General features: G+C 41.1%; 1 protein-coding gene and 1 pseudogene across 1 annotated transcript in view; both read left to right on the top strand.

Annotated features, from left to right (window-relative positions):
- si:dkey-162b23.4 (sodium/hydrogen exchanger 9B2) overlaps window positions 1–554 on the top strand; it is a 29,598-nt gene extending 29,044 nt beyond the window's left edge. The window contains exon 15 of the transcript XR_009654335.1: window positions 225–554. The gene's annotated coding sequence lies outside the window, so the exon portion shown is untranslated. The remainder of the gene's footprint in view (window positions 1–224) is intronic.
- Window positions 555–4,212: 3,658 nt separating this feature from the next.
- LOC132882593 (HEPACAM family member 2-like) lies at window positions 4,213–14,852 on the top strand (annotated as a pseudogene).
- Window positions 14,853–15,396: the final 544 nt, after the last annotated feature.

The following is a 15,396-nucleotide window of genomic DNA, read 5'->3' as shown; positions in this document are numbered from 1 at the left end:
AAGTGAAAATAAAAAAAAAAACAATACATACACTGAATTGCTGATGACACAATTTGTGAGGTATACTGGAAAATATTATACAACAGTTTTTAAATACAGTATACAGATTTCCCTCATTCTTTCAAATATTTTTAGCGACATAATATCAAGTAATAGATGCAAAGCAGTAGGACAATAATAATTAGTGCAAAATGCAAAAAGATGAATCTGAATCTGTGATGCAGGTTTACTGTATGCAGCTGGAGACGAGACGGTCACACTGGAAGGAACCACTATAACTCTCCATACTGGGATAACTGGAATTCAGAGTGATGCTCAGATTCTGTGGTTTTATGGACCTGAGAAAACAGAGGAAAATATATTGATCAGTCTGGTGTTTAAAGGAGAAACTGTTACAGAAATCAGTGAGAGATTTAAAGAGCGACTGCAGCTGGACAGAATCAGTGGAGCTTTAACCATCAGGAACATCAGCAGAAACCTTTCTGGAGTTTATTTATTACAAGTTCTTACTCCACATCTCTCTTCAAGGACTTTCAGTGTCAGTGTTTATGGTGAGTAAAAGTGTTTCATGTCTCCTTCCTGTCCATGTTCAGTCTCCTCACTTCAGAATTACAAAAATGTCCAATCAGAGCCCAAGGAGTCATGAGGTACAAACTTGTAGGAATCCTTAATTAAAGATGTATGTTGTACAATCATTCTGCCACAGAAAAGAACAGTTCAAAGAAATTACTGAAAGCCCAAATATTGCCATTACACTCATATCCAAGATGACATTCATGTCACTGAATGTAAACTTCTGACAACAACTGTATGATCAAACATTAATTTCCATGTTGCTTTACATGACTCACGTTATTAATCCATGTTTCTGTTTCTCAGCTCCAGTATCAGCTCCAGTAATCAGAAATCAAAGAGGAAAGCGAAGCGTGTCTTCTACAGAGCCGTGTTTCCTCCTGTGCTCTGTGGAGAATGGAGAAGATGTGAAGTTATCCTGGTACAGAGAGAATGAGAGAATCAACATCACCAATAACACAGATCTCAGTGTTCCCCTCAATCTCACACTTCAGATACAACACCCAGAGAATAACAGGAACTCTTATATCTGTGTGTCTGCAAACCCTGTCAGCAATAAAACAACTTCTCTCAACATCGCACAGCTCTGTAATTATAACTCAGGTACATCAGAGAGGGGGGCGGCACGATGGTGTATTGGTTAGCGCCGTCGCCTCACAGCAAGAAGGTCCGGGTTCAAGCCCCATGGCCGGCGAGGGCCTTTCTGTGCGGAGTTTGCATGTTCTCCCCGTGTCCACGTGGGTTTCCTCTGGATGCTCCGGTTTCCCCCACAGCCTAAAGACATGCAGGTTAGGCTAACTGGTGACTCTAAATTGACCGTAGGTGTGAATGTGAGTGTGAATGGTTGTCTGTGTCTATGTGTCAGCCCTGTGATGACCTGGTGACTTGTCCAGGGTGTACCCCACCTTTCACCCGTAGTCAGCTGGGATAGGCTCCAGCTTGCCTGCGACCCTGTAGAAGAGGATAAAGCGGCTAGAGATAATGAGATGAGATGTCAGAGAGGATTGGGTTTTGGTATTTTTGTCACATTGCCCAGCCCATGTGTGTGTCACAAGGAGAAGATTTGTTTTTCAATGTTTATGATGATATCGTATTGTTCTCAGGACAAACTGATCATTCCCGTTTATTGCTTCCTGTCCTGATAACTTCCATCCAAGATGGCGCCGCAGACGGCTGCCACGGGACTTTGCTCTCTCGTACTTTCTATATTTTTGTGTAATTGTTGTGTTAATTCTTCTCCGTGCTTCACGGAATGCTGCGCTGAGGGTTTTTTTTTTTTTATGCCTACACAGTCTGGTCCTGATAGGAGCGAAATGTGTGGGTGTTTTTTTCCTCTCATCTCTCATTTTCTCAGCTTTGCTTCTGCGGACTCGTCTTGTCTGAGAGACCCTTCCTGCACTGCTCTCCGAATCGAAATTATGGATCTGATCAACTGGTCATTTTTTGGTGGCCAGAATGGACAAGCGGGTTAGACGAAAAAGGACACGTCTACCCATCTTAAGTCTAAACAAATTCCAATCTTATCTTAGCTCCCTAGCCAGCACTGCCTCAAGGCCGTCGCTGTAGAAACGCGATTCTCCCCCTGGACTTCAGTGCAGTGAGACTCACTCTCATTCTGTGTGTTTTTTTTTTTCTTTCTATACTTTTTTCTGTCTGTACTATGAAAGCCAAGTTGAACCAGAGTCAAATTTCTCGTGTGTGTAACATACCTGGCAATAAAGTGCTTCTGATTCTGATATCTACTGGAGTTTTCCTGTTATTAATATCCATCCCTGTGTGGGTTTGGCTAAAGAGAAAACACAACAAGGCAAGAAACTTATTTGTTTTTGTGTTTAGTATAGATTTTTTTACCCTGCTTATTAACATGAATCATTTTTTTCAAATGTCTTTAGTTTCTGAAAAAACTTGGGGAACTGACTTACACTGAGGTGGAATTTACAGCTCGCAGTGCAGAGAGAGTTAAAAAGGTAAACATCTCAATTAAACTGTTGAAAATGACCATGAGGTGAAATGTTTCAGTGGTTTTAGCATTAAAGAAAAATCACAAGACTTCCACAGGAGTGATAAAATCTCCCCCTGATTCAGAGACTGAAATATACTGTTGTCTCTGACAGGAAGAAGATTCGAGAATAACGGATGATGATCAAGAGCAGAAAACCTTCGTGCTGTATTCAGTGATGAAGAGACTCTCATAATTCAATACATCCTTCTTTTGTTTTGGTCACAAATGTTCACCGTATTCTGGAAACCACTGATATGTTTACATCATGTACATTCGGTTTAATAGGAATTAAAGTTTTCATGATGATATTACAGGAAGTAGATTCCAGAGTCTGACTGATTCCTGTCTGAACTGGTTTTGTTGGTGTTGAAACTTGTGTTTGTCTCGTCATCTCACACGCTCTCTCATTATATCATCAGGACAAGCAACATTTAAACTGACTTATTTCTCCAAAATGCAGAAAAAATCTTGCATCTGATTTCAAGATTCATATTTAACCCTGAATCCAACTGACGGGACACAAATCTACAGAGCTGAGTCGTGCTTTTCGCTTTCACAAGTGTTCAGGTCCCTCAATGTTTGAGATAAATACTGACAAGTTTATTTTTCTACGATCTGTACACAACCTCCAAACACACAGAAAAAGTTATTAGCTGTGAACAGAGAAAAGAAAAAACAAAAGCATGACCGTTGTTCTAGTTGGTGGAGAGGTTTGTGGTTGGTTCTCAGTGTTTAGCTCTCTGTCTCACACACAGTAAAGGGGAAGTGGTGATGGCCTGATACTGCAAAAACCACCATCTGAATATTTTACACAAGGCCTGTGACATCTTAAAAGGACGAAAGAAGGGATTATTCTGTCCGATCTAAACTCACTGTTCATGTTGTGACGCAGATGAATCTTTTTCCAGAATAAATCTCCAGATGCAGATCGTCTAAAACTTTGAATGAGCTCACTATTTCTAAAATGTAACATCTGTAATATTATACAGTCATAAATTCTCATGAACTAGACTGAAATTATTCTCTCCAGGGTTTTCAACACATCTTGTAAATGTAATTGAATCGAACACACAGGAGAGAATTTTAAACCTCGTCTCCACTAAATCCATCTGGAAAAGCTGTTTTCTATCAAATGTACATGGACATTGGTGAGAGGAAAGCATGTAGTGAGCGTGTAGAGACTGAACACACTGAGACAGGACGTCCGCCCAGCGCTCTGATGAATGTGGGACAGTAAAGACGCCGAGCTAACAGTAAGGGAACATTGTGTACAGCAGCAACAGAACGCCACTGAACACAACGTTCTTCACTGATAAAGACTCTGAGGACAACTGAACAAACATGCTGCTGAATATTTCAGTAGAAATCAGGACTCTCAGGACTCTTCTCCTGCTGCGCTGTAAGTTTGTCTTTCCTTCACAACAGAAGAAACTGTAGCTGTAAATATAGTTTTATCAAATAAGTTCATCATGAAGGTGAAAGTGGATTTTTAGTCTGTTGTGGAGGTTCCATGGCTGAAAAAAGCCTGGGAACCACGTTAGTGCAATAATAATAATAATAATAATAATAATAATAATAATAATCTGACCTACAGTGTAGTCTGTGAGCGTAAAGATGAACCTGAAGCTGAATCTGTGATGCAGGTTTACTGTGCAGCTGGAGACGAGACGGTCACACTGCAGGAAGTGGAAGGAACCACTATAACTCTCCATACTGGGATAACTGGAATTCAGAGTGATGCTCAGATTCTGTGGCTTTATGGACCTGAGAAAGGAGAGGAAAAGATGTCGATCAGTCAGGTGTTTAATGGAAAAACTGTTACAGAAATCATTGAGAGATTTAAAGAGCGACTGCAGCTGGACAGAATCAGTTGAGCTTTAACAATCAGGAACATCTGCAGAAACCTTTCTGGAGTTTATTACATGTTCTTACTGGACGTCTCTCATCCAGGACTTTCAGTGTCAGTGTTTACGGTGAGTAAAAGTGTTTCATGTCTCCTTCCTGTCCATGTTCAGTCTCCTCACTTCAGAATTACAAAAATGTCCAATCAGAGCTCAGAGCCCAAGGAGGTACAAACTTGTAGGAATGCAGTCGGTCAAATCATCCTGGAAAATGATTTTTGAATGAATTTAGAATTCTGAGGAATTGTAACAGTGAATAAAAATAAGGAATACATGTTTTTGTCACGGGTGGCATGGTGGTGTAGTGGTTAGCGCTATCACCTCACAGCAAGAAGGTCCAGGTTCGAGCCCCGTGGCCGACGAGGGCCTTTCTGTGTGGAGTTTGCATGTTCTCCCCGTCTCCGTGTGGGTTTCCTCCGGGTGCTCTGGTTTCCCCCACAGTCCAAAGACATGCAGGTTAGGTTAACTGGTGACTCTAAATTGACCGTAGGTGTGAATGAGTGTGTGAATGGTTGTCTGTGTCTATGTATCAGCCCTGTGATGGCCCGGCGACTTGTCCAGGGTGTACCCCGCCTTTCGCCCATAGTCAGCTGGGATAGGCTCCAGCTTGCCTGCGACCCTGTAGAACAGGATAAAGCGGCTAGAGATAATGAGATGGGATGTTTTTGTCACGTCTGCGCCTGCTTACACGCAAGACTCCACTTCCCAGAATTCACTTCAGAGAGAGGGTACTGTTTAACATAAACAGGATGCACATGAATATTGAATCATATTTTGTGTAGTTTCATGTCAATTCCATTTCATTCCAGGTTGCAGTGCAACAAAATGTGGAAAGGTTCAAGGACAATGAATACTTATATAAGCCAATGTATCATAAATTGTGATTTCATGATAATTTGACATTTTTCTTAATGGTTAAATAAAGATAAACCCAAGTCTCCGATTTATAAACACCACTGGAAAGACATTTTTTTTTCAACATTCTTCAAGTAAACGTTTGTTAACTCTGTTTCTTGCTGAAAAAATTATGGTTAACTAAATACATTAAAGGCCTATCCATTCCATATCCTCTGTGGTTTTTAAAGGCAAAAGTATGGAGGTTTAAAATTCAGCAAACAGTTAATCAGAACATTTCATATCAATAGTTCAAAATTGTTCAAAATTAGGAGGAACATTAATGAACTGAAATGAACAAAACTTTTAGATTTAACAGATTACACTTGTCTTCTGCTCAAAACTGACTTTTCTTAATGGGAGGAGTGGTGCTGATGCATACTAACTGAACCTGTCAGCCACTTCTCCATCCTTGTTGTTTCACTTTCAGTAAATTAAAAAAATCGCCACGGACACAAGCTAGTTAGGATTAGCCTATTATATGTTCAGAATTTTCATTTGCTTGTTTTCAGGTCTGCCTGCCTGTTTGCCTGTGAGGCAGAGATTTGTGAGGTGACTGTTGCCTAGAGACGAGAGGCGGAATAAGAGCACGTGCACACTACAAGTTTTATGTGGTGCAAATTCAGATGCAGAACGCTTTTTAAATACTGTATTTTTCGGGCGATAAGGCTTATATGGCGGATTATATGGCGCACTGTGAATTAACGTGTCTATGTTCACACATAAGGTGCACCAGATTGTAAAGCGCATTAAGCAAAACACAGTCCGGTAAATCAAACTGTATTCCACTCAGTTGTAACAACAAATACCGGTACAGAAAAATACACTCACTTATTGATTCATTCCTCTTCCAACCCGCTCTGATTGGTATATTGTTGCTAGCGTGTACTCCAGGCCCGGGCTGCCTTACATGAATGCATTACTAGTTTAGACATTACAGTCAGGTAGTCTTGTAGACTGCTCAGGGGTCCTGTTACAAGGCCGATCAGGTAGTGACACAGCGTACCGTAATGCTCCAAATATCCATTGAGCGGAGTGGCTTCGTTGCTTACCAAAGTCGTACTTGCACATTCTGACAAATTTTTGAGCACATTGTACCACACAAAATCGGTCAGTAAGCACAACAAGTAATCATACATAAGGCGTGCTGGATTATAAGGCGCACTCAATTTTTGAGAAAATTTAAGGATTTTAAGTGAGCCTTATAGTCCCAAAAATACAGAGATGCAGGCACGCTGGGAGCACCATCAGCAGGGCATGAAAGGTTACTTAAATCAGGATATATATATATTTTTTTTAATTCTGTGAAAATCATCCCATATTGGTTTCATTTTGACCCATTCTAAATAGCCTTTAGTCATATAATCATCCGTACCGAGGTTTAAAAGTTCCTGCACGAGGATAAGTCAAAAACTGAGGCTGAGATTCAGTCCAGCCGGCCAAATTGTCTAACCACGGACTGGTGTAGAATGCTAAACCACAGCGATTCATCCAATCCCATAGGGTTTCCTCAGGGTCCGGTCTGGGCACCTTAACACAACTTCCCCCCCCATGGTGACACGAAAGGACCATATCAAGATAAATTATTCTGTGGTAACTCACACAGACGCGTGCGCACTAATCATCCCGTGGCAACTCTTCACGGGGATACACTAATCATTCCGTGGTAACTCACACGGAGATAAATGGGTTTTCGGATACTACCAACCAGGCGGAAGTCCCTTAAAATAAAAGGGATTTCTTACCTAATCAGGAGTATCCCAGATGAGCCCCCAAAACTGTTAGGTCAGAGATTCACCGTCTCTTCCTCTTGCCCCAACCGGAATGATCACCATCTTGCAGATCGGTCCCCTCGTGTCAGCCAGAGCTCTGGGGTGAATCGCAAAGAAAGACAGGAACCCCATAAGTTCACAATCTTTATTCACAAGTCCCCCAAAAACGAAAGAATACAGAGAACTTTTATATGTATGTGGATGAAGGCTGTATGTGAGTGAGTGTGTGTGTTAGGGTTTTGCTGGGATTCGAACCTGGTTCGATAATCCAGCAAACTCCCACTAGGCCACCAGGGGGATGACTCAAGTGCAGAGGCATGAGGCGGAAGTAGAAAAGTATCAAAAAGTTTATTTACAAAATGTACAATCCACGGCAAAAAACAAAAGTAATCCAAAAGCTCAGAAGATAAAGGGAAAATAAAAAATATCCAAAAGTTCAAAGTCCAAAAATAAGAAAAGAAAAGGCAAAAATGCAAACGCTCAGAAGATCTCAAAAATGGTAAAAACAAAATTCAAAAAGGTCCAAAAAGAAAGCAAAGTACAAAAACCACAAAGACACAGGCAAGGACCATGGAATAGAGGGAACTAGCACTAACAGGCATAACATAGGAAAAAGACTCCATGACAAGGGAACAAACAGAGGGGTATATATACACACACTAATTAAGGAACAGGGCGGGGCAGGAAACAGGCAATGAAGACAAACATAAAAACACAGTGGCGGCCTCTAAAGGCCAAAACAAACATGACAAGATGGAAATAACAGCGGCCTCTAGAGGCCAAAACAGTCCCAGTCCTAAGAGTGTGTGTGTGTGTGTGTGTGTGTATGTGTGTGAGTGTGGGTAGACCTTGGAATGTTCTTACACATTTCATATCAATAAGCAGAATGTTCTGATAGAATGTTCAGACAGATATCAAAGATATCAATATTACGCACAGCCTATTCTTGATAACACAGGGCAATGTGTTCTTACAATAGTAATGGAATTTTAAACAAAAATACTGGTTCTAGCTGAACAGAGGGTCACAAAAATAAATTAATGCCTTCTTGGTCAAGAATAAATCCTTTACAATGGGCGAAACGCGGGGTACACCCTGGACAAGTCGCCAGGTCATCACAGGGCTGACACATAGACACAGACAACCATTCACACTCACACCTACAGTCAATTTAGAGTCACCGATTAACCTAACCTGCATGTCTTTGGACTGTGGGGGAAACCGGAGCACCCGGAGGAAACCCACGCGTACACAGGAAGAACATGCAAACTCCGCACAGAAAGGCCCTTGCCGGCCACGGGGCTCGAACCCGGACCTTCTTGCTGTGAGGTGACAGCGCTAACCACTACACCACCGTGCTGCCGACAGTCGAATTGTAACAGTGTAACAGGAATTGTAACAGTGAATAAAAATAACGAATACATGTTTTTGTCACGTCTGCACCTGCTTACACGCAAGTCTCCACTTCCCAGAATTCACAGTGGCCTTCAAATATGGCCACCATGGACTACAAAACCCATCCTGCACTTCACCGCTCACAGTTTCCTCGTCACTGTTTGCACTCACCTGCTCACAATCACTTCAGTCTCACACAGGGCCCGTGCAGGTCCTTGAACTCCTTGAAAAGTGCTGGAATTTGAAAACACATTTCAAGGGCGCTTGAAACTCCTTGAAAATAGGAAAAATTCCTTGAAAAATTCTAAATACTCCTTGAAAAAAATACTTAAATTCTTCCTGTGTATTTAGGTGTAATAATTAAAAATTAAATTAAAAAGGAAAAATTAGAGAAATGAAGCGAAATCAATATAGAAAAACGATGACACGATTGTCATTTAAAATGAACACTCTGGGCTTCCTGTGTTTTCACACATGCGCTTTGGTTCTCTGGCGCCATATTGAATTCTCCTGTTGGGCGTGCAGGCGTGCACAAGAACAGAGAGAAAGAGCACATGAACAAGGATGTCAGTGATGAAATTTTTGCTATGCAAACAAGAAGGAGACGTATACTCGAAGATTCATCTCAACTGAAAGAGAGTGTTGACAAGCTGATGGAACTAGCAGAACAAGAACGCAAGATAGTGCATGTCACAAAAGCTAACAGCTTCAAGAGGACAATAAAGGATATGGAACTCAAGGCTAATGAGCTAAACGACAAAATTGAGGTGCTAAAGAAGAAGCTCAAGCATTAACATTTTTAATTTTGAGTGAACCAAATCACTTAGCCGCAATGGTTACATTGCTATAACATAGAGACAGTTTGTTGCAAACAAATTCTGCTGTATACACTTTTTTAGAAAGTTTTCCATGTTTAAATTTGTTGTTGAAATGTAACAGATTTCAATTATATCAGTGACAGTGTTTCTAACGATTGTTTTCAAAATCTGTTTTAAAATATAACAAGTGAAAATAAAAGAAACGAATAAAATGTAACACTCGTGCAAAGGCCACGCTTTTTCTAATAACAAATGAAACAAAAGGCTCAGCTACCAAGCTTCGAACCATGAGTGACTTTAACAATTGTAAATTCCAAAACTAAACACCTCAAAAAGCAAAGAATACTAAATATAAACACAAACTATGTCGATATCATGGTTGTGAAACTGGTTGTGGAGTATTTTGGAAAGGTTTTTGCAACCCAAAACGCCAGTTTTCCTCATTCAAAAGTTCAATCAAATGTTCATTATCCTGATTGGACCCATTGTGATGTGGTCCTTGAAAATTTTGATTTTGGTCCTTTAATACTCCTTGAAATGTCCTTGAATGTCTCCACAAAAATCCTGCATGAACCCTGTCACAGTTCAGTACTGTATTTCAGGACTTCAGTTTTCTGACTTTACCCAGCCTTTCTTATTGTTCTGCTAATTCTGGGTTTTGGACTTTGCTTTCTGATATTGACCCCCACATCCTGTTTGTGTCTCGCCTGACCAATGTCTGTTTTTGTGACACTGTTTTCTGCATCACAATTTAGATTTGTCTGTCAGTTTGCCTGAATAAACTCTCTTTCAGCTTTTATGTCTGTATGTCACCTGCATTCTGAACAGTTTTTAGATGTTTGAGCAGATAAGAAGCTTTTCTTTCTGTTGTACAGCTGTGATCAGAATTTTGCATACAGTGACATGAATGTCATAGCAATATTTAGGCTTTCAATGATTTCTCTAAACTCTTCTTTTTCTGTGGCAGAATGTACAGCATACATCTTTAATAAAAAAAAAAGCATTAGAATTTGGTGCACAAGTTTTAATTTTCTTTGGGTTGTCTGAAAAACAACACAGTGTCAAAATTATACATACAAGGTCAGAAATATCCATACAGCACACCTAATATTTGGGTTAAATGTCAAGTCAAGTCAAGTCAAGTTTATTTGTACAGCACTTTTAACAATAAACATTGTCGCAAAGCAGCTTTACAGAATTTGAACGACTTAAAACATGAGCTAATTTTATCCCTAATCTACCCCCAATGAGCAAGCCTGTGGCGATGGTGGCAAGGAAAAACTCCCTCAGACGACATGAGGAAGAAACCTTGAGAGGAACCAGACTCAAAAGGGAACCCATCCTCATTTGGGCAACAACAGACAGCATGACTATAACATTAACAATTTTAACATGAAGACAGTTTCGTTGATGTTATAAACTCTTCATTGATGGAAACTTGAGTGCAAAACTGTTCATGATAACTGCAGTCCTAAAGTTAGCAAGTCAACTGTAGTCCTCAGCCATAAAAGCATTACTGTAAGAGTCCAGGACATTCTCCAGGTATAACCCTCAACTGTCCTCATGGGGCCGTCCTTCACAGGAGCGATGTGATAAAACTCCGATCAGACACAGGGCACCAGGATGGACCAAGCAGGTCTGAGGAGCAGAAGAGGCCAGCATCTCAATCCCAGGACCAACAGGTAACTCAGAGGGACAGATTTTTGGGGGGGGGGGGGGAGAAAACACATGTTAGGTATGCCCTAAAAATGACAAGTACTAAATCTGTGTGGTAGGATCGCAGAGATGAGAGTCTTGACATCAGGCATAACACACAACAATGGCATGTTAATATGGTTTAAAAAAAAATATCATGACCTGCTCTGGCTGGATGCTTGATTGGGTGATGGGAGCACACTCCTCAGCAATGATGAGATGCAGATGGGACCCTTAGGGCTGGCCAAGACAATTCAGCTACATTTCACCGGGTCTGGGACATGCGACAGAACGTCCGACGGCCGATTCCCTGCAGGCTACGATAGCCAGTCGAGGTCTCCACCCTCTCCACCAAACGATTTCCTGTTGACTCCATGTAACTCAGAGGGACAGATTTGGGGGGGAGAGGGGAGGGAAAGAAACGCAGGTTGTTAGGTATGCCCAGTGTCACCTGAATAAGTAGGAACAGTATACATATTGCACCGAGTACAAGCAGGGACTCTGGCAACTAACTATGACAGCATAACTAAAAGGGGAGAGCCAGAAGGTAACACAGGCATGAGGGAGCCCCGGGGACATAAAGCAGCCAGCCACTACACCGTCAACAAACTCGAGTGAGCAAGCGAGTGGGGACTGACAGCATCCATACATCCCAGTTTACCAAAACACTCTATGTCTGAGGACCCTCCAGATCTACACCTTTACCTCATAAACACTAGCCTAGTAAACTAGACCCACCCGCCTAGTGGCCAAAAATATTTTTGCCTAGCGAATGGGTCTAGCCTCGCACCATATAAACAAAAACACCCCGGGCATCAAATCGTGCCCACCAATCACAACGCAAGGTTTTTTTTTTGATTCTTTGGGCGGGCTTTTGCAGGAGTGATGACAAAGCTGCGCAACGCTGGAGAAAGCACAACAGGAAAGATGGCTACCGCTAGTGAACAGCGCGTGTTTGACTCCACTTTGGAATCAGTTTTAGAAGAATTAGACTTGGAGTTTTCATTGAAACATGAGCAGGAAGAGGCTCTCCGCTCATTCCTTTTCAAGAAGGACGTTTTCGCTGTTTTGCCGACCGGCTATGGCAAAAGTCTGATCTACCAGCTAGCTCCGCTCATAGCCAAAAGGATGGGGCTAGTTTGTGCAGTACGAAGAATTAATAAACAGCTTTGAAACGTTACTTTTTGATTCTTTCTTATTTTCCCGTTATTTTAAATTTAAGGGAAATTATTTCACCAAACACCACTAAATAAAAACTCTCAAAAACAGTTTAAGCAAACCCTTGAAAAACACTTGAAAAAAATAAGAGTGTATGTTAAGTATGTGGTACAGACTCCAAACTTGTGGTGATTATCTCCAAACTTCTTAATATCTAGAACCTGTTTATTAATTAATACGCATTTTGAAAAATTATTTATTTCAAGGTCCCCCCCACTGCGCGCTCTGACTACGTCACAGTCACTGTTGCGCTGATTGGTCAGAGCGTTGGCCTATACACACAGAGACAGTTTGAAAGACAGCGGGTTGTTCCTCCTACACCCGTCGGAAATGTCTATGGATCGAGGCCAGACTAAATATTCACATTTAGTCTGGCTTGCCAGGCTACATAAACACCATTAACAAAAGGCTTGACTAAACAGACAAACAGACATTGTTCAAATGTCTCTTTGCAAGATTTAACGTGACCAAACATTTTTGTTTACCATGAACAAGCTTCTGGCAGAATTCTGGTTGGATATTTCATGACTCCTCATGGTAGGCTTGGTAAAGTTCAATTAATTTTTTTTTTCTTGGCACAAACTTGACTTTTTAGCATGGTCCATACATTTTCAATATAGTTGAAGTCAGGACTTATTTTAAGCTGAATGTTAACCTGCTTTATTCTCCACAACCAGCTCTGATGCATATTTGGGTTCATTGTCCTGTTGTAAATCACAAATCATATCCAAGTTACTGATGGTTTATCCTGAAGAATTCTGAGGTAGTCATTCTTCTTCATTATTCCATCCACTTTGTTCAATGAACCAGTTCCACTGGCAGCAAAATAGCCCCAGAGCATGATGATCCTACCACCACCACCAGCTGGTGCATTGTCCCTCTGTACATGGGGGTCATTGTGGCCAAACACCTCAATCTTTGTCTCATCTGACTATACAGCTATCCTCCGGAAGGCTTTTTCTTTGTCCGTGTGTTCAGCTTTAAACTTTAGTTAAGCTTGAAGGTGTTTGGAGCAGGGGGTTATTTCCTGGATAGCAGCCTCTTAGTCCATGGTGATCTGAACTGTAGACAGTGATCCATCAGCTTCCCGTTCATGGCAGGGCTGTGCCATGGTGGTTCCCAGATTGTTACTGACCATCCAAACCAATTTCCTTTCAGCTGAAGGTGACAGTTTGAGTTATCTTGAAGCAAAGTGTCTTGGCAAAGTGACTACACCTCACAATAACTTGGATACAATTGTGTGAACTGATCTAATTTGCAGGTGTTTAGAAATGGCTCCAAGAGACATTCTGGAGTTGTGTATATCTGCGATCCTTTTTCTCAGATCTGCACTGAGCTCCTTGGACTTTCCCATTTTACTGCGTGTTGGTCAAGCCAATGAGTGCTGTAAACAAAACCTTTTTATGAAGGCACAGAGAAGCTACCAGCTGTAGTCAAGTCATCATCATTAATATAAGGTTAAGAGACCACGGCTTTGGCAAGATAAAAGACATTTTGGAAGTTTCAGCACCTGTGAATAAATGGTCTAAGTGAATGTATGTACATTTTTGAACCTGTATTTATAATTTTGACTGTGTTGATTTCAGAAAACCCAAAGAAAATTAAAAATTGTGCACCAAATTCTAGTGGTTTTTCCTTAATTAAAGATGTATGCTGTAGAATCATTCTGCTACAGAAAAGAACATTTCAAAGAAATTACTGAAAGCCCAAATATTGCCATGACATTCATATCCAAGATGACATTCATGTCACTGTATGTAAACTTCTGACCACAACTGTATAATCAAACATTAATTTCCATGTTGCTTTACATGACTCACGTTATTAATCCATGTTTCTGTTTCTCAGCTCCAGTATCAGCTCCAGTAATCAGAAATCAAAGAGGAAACCGAAGCGTGTCTTCTACAGAGTCATGTTTCCTCCTGTGCTCTGTGGAGAATGGAGAAGATGTGAAGTTATCATGGTACAGAGAGAATGAGAGAATCTCCATCACCAATAACACAGATCTCAGTGTTCCCCTCAGTCTCACACTTCAGATACAACACCCAGAGAATAACAGGAACTCTTATATCTGTGTGTCTGCAAACCCTGTCAGCAATAAAACAACTTCTCTCAACATCTCTGTTATTATTTTTTTAAAGATTTTTTGGGGGCTTTTTGCACCTCTATTGGATAGGACAGTGTAGAGACAGGAAATGAACGGGGGGGGGGATCGGGAAATGACCCCAGGCCGGAATCGAACCCGGGGCCCCGGACCCACGGCACGGCGCCCCATCCACCCAAGCCACAACGCCCCATCCACCCAAGCCACAACGCCCCATCCACCCAAGCCACAACGCCCCCACAGCTCTGTTATTATAACTCAGGTACGTCAGAGAGGATTGGGTTTTGGTATTTTTGTCACATTGCCCAGCCCATGTGTGTGTCACATGGAGAAGATTTGTTTTTCGATGTTTATGATGATATCGTATTGTTCTCAGGACAAACTGATTGTTCCCATTCACTGCTCCCTGTCCTGATATCTACTGGAGTTTTCCTGTTATTAATATCCATCCCTGTGTGGGTTTGGCTAAAGAGAAAACACAAGAAGGCAAGAAACTGATCTTTCTGTTTTTGTGTTTAGTATATTTTTCCCCTTTTCCCCTGCTTATTAACATGAATCAGATTTTTTTTCATATATCTTTAGCTTCTGATAAAACTTGGGGAACTGACTTACAGTGAGGTGGAATTTACAGCTCGCAGTGCAGAGAGAGTTAAAAAGGTAAACATCTCAATAAAACTGTTGAAAATGATCATGAGGTTAAATGTTTCAGTGGTTTTAGCATTAAAGAAAAATCACATGAGTTCCACAGGAGTGATAAAATCTCCCCCTGATTCAGAGACTGAAATATACTGTTGTCTCTGACAGGAAGAAGATTCGAGAATAACGGATGATGATCAAGAGCAGAAAACCTTCGTGCTGTATTCAGTGATGAAGAGACTCTCATAATTCAATCATCCTTCTTTTGTTTTGGTCACAAATGATCTCCATATTCTGGAAACCACTGATATGTTTACATCATGTACATTCGGTTTAATAGAAATTAAAGTTTTCATGATGATATTACAGGAAGTAGATTCCAGAGTCT

This window comes from Neoarius graeffei, chromosome 3, assembly GCF_027579695.1.
Source record: "Neoarius graeffei isolate fNeoGra1 chromosome 3, fNeoGra1.pri, whole genome shotgun sequence".
In the NCBI taxonomy this organism is placed as follows: Eukaryota; Metazoa; Chordata; class Actinopteri; order Siluriformes; family Ariidae; genus Neoarius; species Neoarius graeffei.
The sequence above is the reverse complement of the archived record's forward strand: the minus strand, read 5'-3'. Positions and strand labels throughout refer to the sequence as shown.